At 43.6% G+C, this 15,348-nt stretch overlaps 1 protein-coding gene across 1 annotated transcript in view; it reads right to left on the bottom strand.

The window, feature by feature from the left end:
• sema6cb (semaphorin 6Cb) overlaps positions 1–15,348 on the bottom strand; it is a 188,795-nt gene that overhangs the window by 115,510 nt on the left and 57,937 nt on the right. Inside the window, exon 3 of the mRNA XM_079640911.1 lies at positions 4,512–4,719. The gene's annotated coding sequence lies outside the window, so the exon portion shown is untranslated. The remainder of the gene's footprint in view (positions 1–4,511; positions 4,720–15,348) is intronic.

Here is a 15,348-nt window from a genome sequence, read left to right as displayed (position 1 = left end):
CTCATAAAAACATTGCATGCTGGGGGAGGTTTGACAATCTTTTTTGCTTAGGTGGCGAGTTTGAATTTCTCCGGGATGTTGCATCACTTCAGCTTTCCCATGTGACGATAATTATCCAATGTTAACATGAGTCAGCAGAAAGTTTCTTCCAAGTCCAAATATTAGTCTGAAAGGCATGTTTCAATCGATATGCTTCTCTTTGTGGTAAAAAGAAAAGCTCATCAGATCACTGTTGAACACCAGCAAACTGCCGATCAATAACAAAATAATTATGTTCACAGCTCGAGAGGAAAGTCCTCAAAGGCCTTCAACGATATGAGAAATGTGCTTTTCTGTTTTCTCAGTTTTCTTGATCTTTTTATGCGTTCTTCTCTGAGGGAGCATCAGGACTCCCACACAGATGACTGTGCAGATGCCTGAGAGGAAAGCAGGGAATACATCACATCTGCGGATCGATATCACTCCTCGGGGCTCGCAGGTTCACTGAATATTGAGCAACCGTGGGAACGTTATCTCGTCACGTTCCAGGTAAGGAGAGCTAAAGCCAGCAATTATCCCATCCCCCCCCCCGCCCCCACTGAGGGAAGGCAGGGTTGTAATGCAAAGAGAATCTGAAGCATTTACTCCATTTAAAAATCTTGTATTTTTATAATTAACTCCATTCGGGGGAATTAATTTGACTCGGAAGATTGGTTTCCTTGCTCTGTGAAAGATTTGTTGCGGGTGTTGATTATTTCTTAAGCAGACAGAAGCTATCAGGCCTCAGTGTTCACAAATATACCAATTACACAAAGCTGATGTGGTCATTTCAAACCCTTGGTTACATGTTGATTTTTCACACACCACATCAAGTGACAGGGGACATTAAGACAAGCTACCAAATGTTTAGTTACATTTTCAAAAAAAGCTGACACAACATTTTAACGAGGCCCTACAGTATTGTGCTTTGTGGGGCTTTCCATTTCCTGTGGTGTGTTATTTAGGTTTTTGAGCATGTAAATGGTTTTTAAAGTTTCTAAAATTTGCATAACCACTACTACTTAGTCATTTCATTATTTTTAAAATGTGATATTATTTAACCAAATTAGATCTCATATACTGTATAGAGTGGACAGTAGATAACATCCAGGTCTTAAGGAGATTACTTATTTGTAAGAATATGCAGCTGCATGTGTTGACGTACTTGGCTAAAAACACTTCAAACTGATATTACCGGAACATCCATCCCCTAAAGTGTTTTGTTTTCCTGCAATAGGACAAGCCATCCTGACCTGTGAATATCTTCTTGTACAAGGGGAAGAGAAGCAACATTATAAAGTAAAACTCTCTGTTTTTATGCCCTTAGTTAAAGTGTGTCACCTCCTGCGAGCTGAGAGGCTGTTCTCTGCTTCAGCCCCGCATGATTTAAGCTAAGATGGGAGTATTTTTTAAATCCCTTCCCAGCGCTGCTTTGAAGAAAGAAAAAAAAACTCAATTGGGGAACATTCCCACATCCCTGGGAAACAGCCTAATGAGCAAACGCCAGTCCTGTCTGACAAACTGTGATCTTACCAGAAGCCATGTTGCAATATCACAACACCCATGGGGGGAATCTAGTCAAGCTGTAGCGGGGTCTCGAGGGTAAACATTGTTAAGACAGCGGCTCTGTAAATAGAACAGCCTGCTAACATGTACAGTGCATCAGTGATGGTATGTGTCTCTGCGGTAGGGTGTGTGTCGTGGCTCCCAGAGTGCCACCAGCCTACCATTAGTCTGAGCTCTGTGTCTCCGTCAAAGTCCCTCGGCGTCCCCCTCCTCTCCGAGTGGAGACACCGTGACAGTTAGCAAGCGCCTCGGATGCACACATCACTGATACTAATGGGGACGGAAGGCTGGTGTAGGGTGGCAGAGCTCTTTCTTGTGTGTGTGTGTGTGTGTGTGTGTGTGTGTGTGTGTGTGTGTGTGTGTGTGTGTATGTGTGTATGTGTGTATGTGTGTGTGTGTGTGTGTGTGTGTGTGTGTGTGTGTGTGTGTGTGTGTGTGTGTATATGGGGTAACCAGTCAGGATTACACGAGTGTGGTTGCTCTGCGGCACGGAGATCAATTCATGTCGCTGCGGCAAATGGCATGACAACCAGTCTCCTCCCCATCGCCATCTGCCTCCTCTGTGCCAATTTGTCTCGGCACATCCGAGTGTGTCCGTGCCCTCGTTTAACATTGAGCAAGAGCACGAGACGAGGAGGAAGGAAAAGGAAAGAAAGCAGCGAATAAGGGCCACTGATAAAGAAAGGAGCCCTCAGGGTGAACAGGGAGAGAGGTTAACTGGAGTTTATCAGAGGGCAAAGACAAGGAATGTACTCAGGGGGGCATCTCAGTGTGCTCAGGTACAACATACACCTGCATCGTCCTGGATTTCAAAACTAGGACTGACACGTCTCCTCTCCTTCTGCCAATGTGTTTCATCCAAACACAGACATTCCAAAGATTGGAATCTAAAAGCATGACGAAAACAAACTGAGACAGCTGATATTCTCAGTATGGTACCGACTTTCTCCCTAATTTGGTGGCTTAAAAAAAACAGGTGCCAAAACTAGGTTCCTGCCGACAGGTGGTGGGGAGTGGAACAGAGTTAATGTGCTTTAACAAACCCGAATAACGATATGAACTAAACTGGTAGGTGACTGCCGGGTTCAGAGTTTAATTCAGCGCATTTACTTTAAGTTGTGCAAATTGAAACCGGGCCGGGTTAACAGAGAGCATCCCGTTGTTTTGGTTTGGCTTACAGAGAACTGTTTTGTTTTTCAACTAAAGCATGTGGGCCGTGAACAAATGTTCATGCATGCGAAATATGTAGCAAACTGTGCTTCACTTATGGTGGGAAGGACACACTGCCTGCATTGTCAAGTGAGTGGGTGACAAGATACGAGAGCAATGCCACTCACTCCCTTTCTGCCTCCGTCTCTCTGGCATTTTTGGCACGATAATACCTCTATTCATCTCGCCGGTCTGATCATGTTTCACGCCTGTGCGACCGCATTGACTGCCGTTCTGTCCCATTTCACCCCCTTTGATATGTCTTTGTGTCATCAATAATGACAGGCAGAAAATGGCCGTCCACATCGGGGGCCCCTCGTGCCACCTCGATGCCAGCAATCCAGTTCAATACCTCGCTCGTATATACTCTGCGTCCTTCCTATTTATCATGTATTGTTTCCCTGCTGTCAGCACTGGGCTTCTATTCATTTTGACTGACGCACAATACTCCACAATGGCCTCGTGTTGCACATATGCACAGCTAGCCAAAAAAAGAGATCACAGCACAATGGTAGCGCTTTGAAAAGGGGGCATGAATACCGAGTTGGCCCGGCGTTCGCTCTGTCAAATGGCTGCAAATAAGAGCTCGGCTAGCTAATGGAAAACAACAGTGTGTTGCATAACGTGAAGCTACGTGTCTGTTGGTCCACCTGGGTGTGTGAGGCAGAGCGGAGATTGAAAGCTCTCTTTGTGCCACTTTGGAAAAACACTTCAACATCATGACCCGCAGTGGCTTATACAATCAGGTATGGGTGAAAGGCTATTGACAGACAGAGGCAGACATTTCTCTCTCCATTTCTGTGGCAATCTGAGCCGCACACGATTTTAACTTGAATTTATAGCAGACAAATATTATTTCCAACGACCCACAGTATTGTTGGTTTTTCCTGGGACGTTCATGGGGTTTCATTGAGTGTCTTTGATGGACAAACACTGTTGATTTGTTTTTGATCTGTATTTTTGAAAATGTAATTTTTTTTTTTTTTTTTTTTAGCATATTGTTTATTATATTAGAACTTAGTACTTTTTTAGCATATTGTTGTGTTGTTTGTTTATTATATTATAACTTGAACGCATTTCAGATATGCAACACTAAGCTGTCTGTGGCTCTTTCCTGCTGTAACGCTGCAAATGTCCCTTCTGTGGGACTAATAAAGGTGTTCTGATTCTGATTCTGAATTTCAAGATACTTTACTGATCAACAAGTCCAGTCTGTTTTGTTCTCAAAAACCATTATGCTCGATTAGAGAAAGGCCTTTTTCTATAACAATGTCAGAAAAGTATGAAAACGTACTAAAAGTTTCATAAAGCCTCGGGCGAAATATTCAAACTGTTCTTTTATCCAAACAAAAGAGATTCACATTACAGATGAATTCAAAATCAAAATAGCTGCTGATTAAAGTGTGAAAGACATATGACTCAACTCCACCTTCAAAAGAAACATTTTTGATTTAAATTAGTTTACAATCCTGAATTAGGACATAATATAAATCAGATCAGGATTAAATATTATGTCCAACGACCCACAGTACTGTTTGTTTTTCCTGGGACGTTCATGGGGTTTCATTGAGTGATGGACAAACACTGTTGTAAGTAGTTCAAGATACTTTACTTATCAACAAGCTCAGTCTGTTTTGTTCTACGTCAACAAAACAAACTTTCAACGCTGATGTGTGATATTTATGACGCTGCAAAATGAGAATCATAATTGTACTTACAGAAAGGTTTTGTTAAGTCCAATGCTCCACCAATCCACAAATCTTTATCTCCTTCCACTCCTCTCAGGATTGGGTCTGTATCCTTGTAGGGGTCTTGGAGGCGGGGTTTTAAAGACCAAGAGGGGGGTGGGGGGGTCAGTGGAGTGTCAGGGGTTGAAACCCCCTTTGAGATTCTCCCTCTAAAAATGTTCAGTCTTCAACAAACTTCCTGTGAGAGAAACAAACAGAAACAAACATGAGAATGAACAACAGCACGAGAGCAACAGCTGCACTGCAAACACGCAGGCTGAGAAGCATCAGGGGTTTGTCTCTTTGGCTTTAACGGGGCCGATGACCCTCTGAACCCCAGAGAGGGGCTCCGTCTTCTCTCAGTGCAATCTCCTCAGTTACTCTGCTGTCATAACATCACGGCTAACACAAGCAGAGAGGCCATACGCAGAGCCAGATGTTAGGCAAACCATGGCGATGAAAGGAAGAGGGCTGCGTGGTTCCTGGAAGATGCTTAATGTTTTAAAAAGGAGAACATGCACTTTGGAATAATATGTACATGTTCTGTTGATGCACATTCGCTCAAATATATATATTCACGAACATGATATCAGTGTTTGTGTCCAAGTCTAGTTACTGTGTACTGAAAACAAATAGGCAAGTCACGAGTTCAGGATGATTGTGTCCAAACCTCCACCCACACTCTGTTTTCATAACTGACAACGTGGCATAAATAGTGTGAAGAGTATCAGGACTCGTGTTCCTCGAGAATATGTCTGCTGCTGAGAAAAGTAATTGCTACTAAACGGAAAAGCATGAAAACCAGATCGGTGGAGAGGTATGAGTGACAGGTGGTCACACTGAAACGCCTCCACTAGACTTCTTTGTTTACTTCCGTGACATTTTGATATCAGTATGTAAAACTCGTACTTCTATTGGCTAGCACTCCAACACATTGTATGTGATAGGCTAAGGGGCGGGACATCTCTAAGTGGTTGACCAATCACTACAGAGCCGGCCAGCTAACCAATCAGAACAGACTTGGCTCTGGTTTCAGACAGAGGGTGACAAGAGGTAGAAAAATAAAGGTCTTTTTTAACTTTAAAGCATGGAGGACATGTCCCAGTAGAGGCAGGAAAACAAATATGAACTTTGCTTTCTTTAGCTCAGCTCACCAACTTGACTGTCAACCTTTTAACAGCCTCCCTAAAGAAAAAAAACAATCTACCCGAACTAAAGACTAACTTCCTGCTCTTGTAAGTTCAGAAACCTCCCAACAAACATGCACACACAGGCCGCACAGTGGTGGCTAACGAACTGCAAGTATTCCATGGATCTTCTGTAACCGAGCTTACCTCCTACACAGAAAGTTTCACCTACGCACGTACACCCACAGCCTCTTGGTACACAAATGAGGAAGGGGTTTGGGATGGAGGTTGTGACCGCAGAGTGATTACTCATGTTGTTATCCCTGGATAAAGCGCGTCCAGCTCACTGACTCTGAGCTGCATTGCTTTCCCAATCCCTCCTGAAAGAGGCGGCTGACTGCAGCTGCTGTGAGCTCAACACCGTCGACTCCCATCGAGGCTTCTTACGGCCACTGAAGGCCTGTAAATACTTAACAACCCGGCATCCTGCACATCGAGCAGCGCTGTGACAGCCCTGGCCCGCTCGCTGATGGTGACTTAACCTGGGCGCTGTAAAGATGGCGGGTTAGTGGGACGCCGCAACTAATGACAGCTGGTCTGAGTCATGGGAAGTGGGTGGACACACACACACACACACACACACACACACACACACACACACACACACACACACACACACACACACACACACACACACACACACACACACACACACACACACACACACACACACACACACACACACACACACACACACACACACACACACACACACACACACACACACACACACACACACACACACACACACACACACACACACACACACACACACACACACACACACACACACACACACACACACACACACACACACACACACACACACACACACACACACACACACACCACTGTGGACAGGCCACAGCTGTTTCTCCTGTCAAAAAGCATCACCATCCCATGGAGCTGGGAGCTCAGACACAAGTCAATATCACACATAATAAAAAGGCCTTTTTTAATACCAACATACAGTAGAGAGAGACGGGAGAAGGATGAGGCACAAACTAAAAATAAAGATGTATTGCTCCTTGCAATAGATCCTGAAGTCTCTGCACTTTGATTAAAGGATGATATTGTAGCCCCACAATCTCTCAAACAGCACATTGGATATTAACGTATGATATGTGTTGCATATTATTCCCATTACCTTCCTGCTGATCAAAGCCGTCAAATGAACAATTTTCCTTTATATTGAAACTCATTGTTGTGTTTTACATTAATTTAAAGTCTCTCTTTGCCATCGGTCGGCTGCATCTAACAATTATTTTCAGTATCCATTCATCTGCAGTTTATTTATGCTCGATTAGACACAAAGGTCTTGTTTCACGTCTATAACAATGTCAGAAGATTATGAACACACACTAAAAGTTTCATAAAGCCCCAGGCGAAATATTCAAACGGTTGTTTTATCCAAACAAAAGTCCAAAATGAAGAGACTCACATTACAGATGTATTCCAAATAGCTGCTGATTAAAGTGTGAAAGATCATTTGAGAAAAGCACATTGGAGAAATGCAAAACATATGACTCAAATCCACCTTCAAAAAAAACATTTCTGATTTAAATTAGCTTGAAATCCTGAATTAGGACATAATATAATCACCTCACGATTAGATTACACTGAAAGTAAATATTAAATCATAGCCCAGCCCCGAGTGCCAAAGCTCTAACAGCGTAGCCTCAAAAATAACATGCTGATAGGATAACCAACATGATCACCCGCCGCTGGCACGGAGGTAAGCTGAATCAGAGTTAGCAGATTCGGTTAACGAGGACACAGGAAGGCTCTGCGTCTGTGTGTAGCTCGGGAAGTTCACAGGTAAGCTTGAAACAAAGAGCTTTACGCGATTGGTTCCGTTGTTTCCCTGCACGGAGCAGGTTCCAGTATCGATTTGAGCAAATGACATCAGCTGGTGGGACTGCTCTGTAACCTCAGCTGCTGCAGCTATTAGACCCGGTGATCATATAACACATGGGAGATGAAGGATAATGTTGCCGTGATTGTTTCATTGCCACACAGCAATCATTGTGCCCCGGCATTAGCGGAGTTCTATAATTTCTAATCTCATTTCCTGGAAATAGCCCCGCTGAGAGCCCGCCCTTTATTCTGCCATAATAGTTTGGAGGTGAGCCCCATTAACCAAATGAGCACAACATTCCTATTAACGCCACTCAAACAATCCTTCAACTCCTTGAGCTTCCCCAAAGACCACAAGATCCACCGAGGCGTCATCACACTTTTAGGATACTCAATCTTCGGCCTTCCCTTCCCAACATCACCCCCTAAACAGATTCATCCCACGCAGACTGACACACCACAGTCCCCACCTGCACTCCCACTACTCTGGAAATGTCCCAGCAGGCTTTGCAGTGCTCACTGGGTTGTGGTAGTGATCAATGGCCCCTGGCTGTGGGTGTCGGGGGGGGGGGGGGGGGGGGGGGGCCTGGGCTCCAGGAATGGAGGTATTAATAATGCAAGGTCCAGGCCTGTCATATCCTCCATTAGCACCGGAGAGGCGGGAGGCCCACCGGCTGATTGATTACTAATTAGATTAATTGCAGTCTTTTAGAGAAGGAGGGGAATGTAATGGACTGGGGGCGTGAGGGTAGAGGAGTCTGACAAATGTCCAGTGAGACTATTTAAAAAAAGGGTTTTCAAATTAGGAATAGCTCATATCTGTTCCCTCTGAGTTGAGTGTTCAATACGGGAAAGAGTCTTTGTTATAAACAAGAATTTCATTAAAGTTCAATTACTTTTAAGATGTCAAACGCATCCACGAAGCACCTGCGTATAAAAGAAATAACTGACCACACCGCTAACCGAGGCAGACACGGATGTTATTTCCCCTTCCTACTCACATTAGAGTCTTGTTAGCTATCACTTTCTCCAAAACACAGCATGATAAGGCCCTTCAGTTTTAATGTGTGTGATGATACCTTGTGGTGTGTTACTGAACATTTGCTAAAGGGTGCAGAGGTGTGGGGAGATTGACCTAATCTTCCCACTGTCCTTTGAAGATAAAACTAATAAAGCAAACATCAAAGCTGTGGACTTCACTTTGAGTCTGAGGGGTAGAGCAGGATGCATCCACTAATATCATCAGGATTTGAAGCTATGATATTGTAGAATATCTTAAACCTCAAATGTTTTCTCAGAAACTAATTATTGTTCTGAATCCGTTGAAATATGTTTGCCAGTTTTCCAGATTAATACTAAAAAAATCATTTGCTTGCCACTTAGTGTCGGTGCATAACCTCCGACATGATGAATGTGATTTATTTTAGTGTGAGGACATATTTATTGCAGAATTGATTAGAAGCAAGTCTGTGGAAAGTTGTGCTACTTAATTTCAATTATCCTTGCTTTAAATGATTACAACTGGTCGTAAAAGTATTTTTAGGAGCATTTCCATCCTGGTAGAAAAAAACTGAATATAGTAGTCAGTGTTTAAAAACAAGAAAAACTGGCATTAAGCTGAGAAATCAAATGAATTGGCGGGTTGCATCATCATCACGGCTGCGATTATTTCTGTCCAAATCACAGCTTCGTTGCTAACAAGTGGCGAAGCAGGAATGCGTCTATGATTTCTGAGCATGAGACTAATTGGCACATTGGTATGGCCACACTCATTACAAACACCCACACTCAACATAAATAGCCTCACACTTCTGAGGGGATAATGCCTTCCAAATAGGGGGCTGCATTATTTGTCTCAGCCTGTCTTTGCACGGCTGCTTCTCGCCAACCTCGGGGGGGGACAGACCCAACGTAAAATGGTATGTTTAGCAGAATAAATGTATCAAATTGTTCATTTCTAAGAGGCCTTTAAAAGATATGAAATTTGGCCCAATTGCAATAATTACATGAAACAAGAAAGTGGTTCACATCCACCGCCTCTGATATAATGATGTGCTCAGTGATGGGAGGATGGAGCGCCGACGATGGGCTCCTTCAACCTCTTACCTCATGTTCAAGGTTCTTTATTAGTCATACAACCATAGCTACAAAGTAGTTATGGTTGTATGACAATCTTAGGCTTCTCCGACAGTGCAACACAATATTACAGAAAAACAGGAAATATAGTGCAAGTAAATAATAAATATTAAAAGTAAATGCAAAAAGAAAGGAATAGTTTAAAAAAAAGTGAAATAAGAGTCGATATGCAAGCTATTGGAATGATATATTAGGCACACAGATAAATGAATGTTATGGCTGTTGTTACAGCTGTTCAGGTGTTTAAGAGTCTTATCGCCTGTGGGATGAAACTGTCTCTGGATCTGTTGGTTTCAGTCATGAATGATACAGATTGCTCCTTATCAGCATCGTTGATAGTGAGATGGGTCTTCATGCTTTCTCGTCACAAGTGAGTTCTTGAGGAGCTGTCACGATGGAGTGGAACATTAGACCAATTAATTATGTGGCTTTTTTCCATCGTGCTGGGAAGGGTCCCTGAGGGAGAGATCTGACAAGGCTCGTCACTGCTCGACTCCACTGCTGCAGCAGCAAATGTCTAAAGATGCTATTGTGTGTTGGACTGCCAAAAGTGAAATCAGTTGGCACATCATCCCAGAGGACAATAATCCCACACATTCATCAAGCATTCAGAAAATGTCAAAGGTTTCCGATGCCTTTAGGTCTGCAACCAGAACCAGAATAATGCTGAGAGTAGAAAAACACCAGCTTCCAACTCTGAGAAGCAGAATACATCCGGAACAAAATGAAATATCTGTGATACTTTTGAAAGAAGATCGGTATGATAGACTTGAAGTGTGTAATCTAATTCAACTTTAAGTGGGAAGATACTTTGGATTTGGCAACCAGCCCCATTCTGACATCATTGATTCAAGAAAAGACCTGTAGCTAATGAAAGGTAACGATAACAATCACTCACCCCCTCCCACAATAATGCTGTAAGGTTTAGCTTGATGAAGAACCACGCTTTGTGTTTATAAGATAAGAAGTACTTCCTTCCTCCTTACCTAAGCCTAAGGCTGCCTCCTACCCGCTCCTCTCCGCCCCTGTGGCTCACTGCAGTGACCACATGCTGTGCTAAGTGAAAGCGACCCTGACTCGTCCTTTTTCCAAACCGCTCTGGCTGACGCCCCGTTGTTTTCCCTCCGCTGGTGGTTGACAACTGGCCTTTCGGCTGCGGGCGCGCTGCAGCGTGAACTCTAGCCTCGGCGTGTCGGCCTCTCTCTCTGCAAACACAAGGCCGGGTCCAAAGCCAATCGCACTGGGAACAAACTGCAGGCTTGCACCTTTTGAGTCGAGTAGAAATTGTTCTGGCGAGAAGTGTTCCAGAATAAATGGAGGCCGTTCTCAAGAGGGTGGATACTTGCTTTTGCTTTCACTGCCTCATGCAAGTCGAGTGCAGCTAATGCATAATATTGTTTACGCAATAAGGAAAGGTCTACGATTTGAAATTCAACGAGGACGCAAACAATTCCAAGCCGTCTTCCCTTGAACATTACTCGGCGAACTCTGAAGGGCGAAAGCGGTAACGCTAACCTAATAGATGAGCTTCAGCCGCAGTGCAGACAACATGATTAGATTTTCCTTATACTTAATTCCTTTATCAAGAAGCAGGGATATACCACTAAAACAAAACGCTTGTACCGGCAGAGTTTCAACAGAGGGCTGCTCTTATCGCCCTCACTGAATAGCACTGGGCCCGTAATGTAATAGCCTAGCAGTGCGCTCATAAATCACCTGAAGAGGCTGTATGCCACATGCAGTGACACTCCCAATCTGCCAACCTGTGTCTTTATTAAAGAGAGGGGCCTTTTCTCCCCACAGTCACTCGGCAATAAACACCTCAAACCATATATTTATGCAAACACACATACTTCCCTCTGTGGGCACGAATTCTATTTTTTCTGGGCCATTAAATACAGAATGTGTGTGTGTGTGTGTGTGTGTGTGTGTGTGTGTGTGTGTGTGTGTGTGTGTGTGTGTGTGTGTGTGTGTGTGTGTAAGACAGTCAGACAAAGTGGCATTGTTTTTACATCTTGTCACCCTGCCTCTTCACAATTACAGCGATTGTCTCCCTCCCACTACGAGCGAAGCATCAATTAGGATGTATGAATGTCTATTCGTATTTGATTTTTTTTTTTTCTTAGTGAATCTCTTAGATGCTATCAACCAACTGTACACTATCGAGTGATATGTGACGTGTGTGTTCCCTTTGTCCTTCCAGTAACTTTGACGGCTAAATTGGAACATGTCAAAGTAAACAGCACGTGAGCTGACAAAGAAAAAGCAATGAAGCAATTTCCTTTGTTCAATTTAGGGCTCCTTTGTATGCTAAACGAAGAAGCCGAGCGCCCAATTTGTTTCACATACAGTCGATTTCATGGGACCTTAAGGTGCTCTTCAACATATCTATCCAACTAAACACCGTGTGAAATCAAAAACCTACTTGTTATCCACGCTGTCTGCACTGCGGTAGCCTTTGAGCAGGGCAGTACAATGAGAAATCGAGAAGCCGTCCTGCCCTCAGAGAAAGACCGCAGTGTGACGAAAACGCAGACTCAGCAAACCTCACATAGATCGTTAAGGTTAACTCAAAAAGCAAAGGTCTGCATTTTTCAGACAATATTAGGAAAGACCTGATAAATAAAAATAATTGTGCCCTATGTGTGCTTTTGTGCCTGCCTTTGAATCCTTCATACTTTAGAACTGAGCTTACTTGTAATGTTGTGTTTTTACTGTGCAATGGCTATGGTTGTTGTTCAAATGTTAACAAATCTGATGTCTAATTTCTGCCGGGAAAAATAAATAGCACTGCTTTAAACGAGACAATGCAGAAAAACCTCAGAAAGAAATACAGCAATGCTTCAACTACTGCTTTTCAAAGTTACACGGTCAACTTCTCCTTACACACTGTATCAACGTTTCTGTAATCACAGTTTGATTGTCAGTGGACTTTAGTTGAACTCAGTAGGTTTGTGTTTGCCCTTGGACAAAAGATTTTCCGTTTGCATATGATGCGTGCAAGTGACGAGCGAGTCTTCTTGAAGGAATCCAAGACGTCAAATCTCTGCCTACACTCGGAGCTATACCACTATATGTGCCAACTAAATGTGACTAGAAATGCTGCAGGCTGCCAACGAGCTCCTAACCAAAATCAAGCAAATGACGAACAGGAAAAACACTAAATCCCTCTCTCCCACTCAGTTCTCACAAACACAAGACGTACCCCTCGGTAAACACCAGCAGCAGAACACATCATGCAAAGATACACTCGCTGCTGAGAGACGGAAATGTAAACAGCGTGGAAACTCACAGAAAAGAAGTTGGTACACTCGAGAAATAAATGGTTGAGGATGGGGATTGAACCGAGGCCCACGTCGGGGCTGTTCACTGGAGGCTTTACCTTCTCTGGACTCCTGTGGCAGTGAGCAGTGGCAGCGGGCCAAGACCCTCTCTGAGGACCGTCCTCACCCACAGAGCTGCTGATGCAGATCTCTCTGGGCACTCAGGCTGAAAAGTGTGCACTTCTCAACGTGTTCCCTTTACACCGTACTTGTTTTTCTTATCAATGTGAAGTAGGGCTGCACGATATTGAAAAAAAACGACATTGCGATATTTTTTCCCCCTGCGATATATTTTAAAACTAGATTTAACCGGATGAAGGACTTTAGTCACGGACGTCTGGATCTTAACTGGTTGACTCATCATACCTTAACGTACCTAAACGTATTACATTAAACTATAGGAAGCTTCATTATCACATTAGGGAATTAACATACGTGACCAAATAGGTCATTTCACTTTTTATTCCACAATTAAAACCTTTTTTGTGCAAATGGCAGCAAAGTAGTGGACATCTTTTAAACAACATTATAAAAATAAAATGAAGAACAGCTATACACCAGCTCCTTTATGCCGTTTTGAACCTCTCATATGGTGTAACACCGGCAAAGGCATCTGAAATAGTTGTTTGCTGTGCATGCAGACTCAGAGCCTGCATGTCACTCCACTCAAGTACCCCTGACATGAGAGCCGCGCAAGTTTTCCTTTTGTAGCAAGCAGCAAAATAATTGTAACATGACGTGTTTGAGTTCATTTACCTTATTAATAACGAACGCAAAAAAAAAAAATGCGGAAAAAAAAAAAATGTAAAAAAAATATATAAATAATAACCGCACGTCCCTGCGATGTGAATATCGCGCATATCGCCATGACACGGTATCTCGTTCAGCCCTAATGTGAACTACAAAAACCTGTAAATTCCATTTTTTAAAACAAGACCATGTGAATAAATGGTAGCCATTGAATCTTTAGGGACGCAACTCTCACATGACATACATTTGAAGACTGAAGTTTGAATATAAGTTGACTACGGCTATTATCAGAGACAGTCATCATGGCACAGCCCGAGTGGAAATGGAAAACCACAAGATGCAAAAACATAAAGAAAGCAAAACAGTCCGGTTGGTATCTGGGCTGAGCCTCAGGTCCTTCAAAACTTACCTAAAGTTGAAATGTATGGTTATCATTTCTTGCTAGCTTACTCTGTGTTTTTTCTTTCTCACTATCTTTCTCCCTCAAGTCTTCCTGCAAAGACACCTAGATGATGCCGCCTGATAAAATTAAGATTTACATAAACGTGTCCCCCTCCAAGCTTTTACACAGGTGAGCAAAAGAGACAACTCTCGATACAGAATGTGATATCGAAGTTTGCAATTAACAAAACAGATGTGGCTTCTTTTGTAATCGTGGCTATGCCCTCCTGTACGTCAGTAAAAATCGATGACTGCAGCAGATATTTGCATGCTTTGTAGATATGATCGATCACCCAGACATAATCAGACCCAATACGTACTGCATTGCATGACCCAGGACAACATGTCTTGCCCCTGTCCACGCGGCACACCTCCTGTAAGAAGCTGGTCAGCAGAGGATGAGAGGACGGAGAGCGATGGAGCTCCCGCTGCACACATTGTGTATCTTGACAACACGATCAAACACAGCCTCACAGCAGTGGAGGCTGAGCCACTGTTTGTTATCTTGTCTGATTTGAAACGTGCCACATGCAGACGCGACCGCGAAGGAGCGAGGCGGACAGGTAATCCAGGATTACAGCGCCGACGTGTCATTTCCTTGGACGTGTTATTCCTGCTTGATCGTCTTTTGTGGGAAACGTAGGGTCCAACCACATTAGTCTGCTCCAAACTGTCCTCTGGCACCCATCAATGGCGCTCCGTGGACAGGCATAGACGACGAGATAATGAGCTCCCGTTGCCTTGTCAACGCTTTCCCTTTTTCTCCCCCGGCGGCCACGCTCTTAAGCTCCCGTTTGCCCGTTTCCCCCGGACTGCAAAGCCTCTCAGTAAACAAGGCATCTAGGTGGTAGATGAGCTTTCATATTGTTTTAAAATCCCTCCAACAGGCAGTCACAGATAGACCGTCCAGCCACAAGTAGTTCACCGACTGCTGAAGGGTGGGGCGGTGTGCATTGTTCACGAGAAACACTAAAAACCCACAAAGATCGGAAGTAAAGGGAAGGTAGGGGGTCAAAGTGTACATAATATGTTCATGCCAGAGTCTGGTTATTAGTGCGATGACAGATAATGTCCTTTATGTCTGAAGCCCCAGACAGACGCGCTTGTACTGCACTTGGCCTAAGTGACTCACGG

Source organism: Notothenia rossii (assembly GCF_949606895.1).
Source record: "Notothenia rossii genome assembly, chromosome: 7".
In the NCBI taxonomy this organism is placed as follows: domain Eukaryota; kingdom Metazoa; phylum Chordata; class Actinopteri; order Perciformes; family Nototheniidae; genus Notothenia; species Notothenia rossii.
The sequence above is the reverse complement of the archived record's forward strand: the minus strand, read 5'-3'. Positions and strand labels throughout refer to the sequence as shown.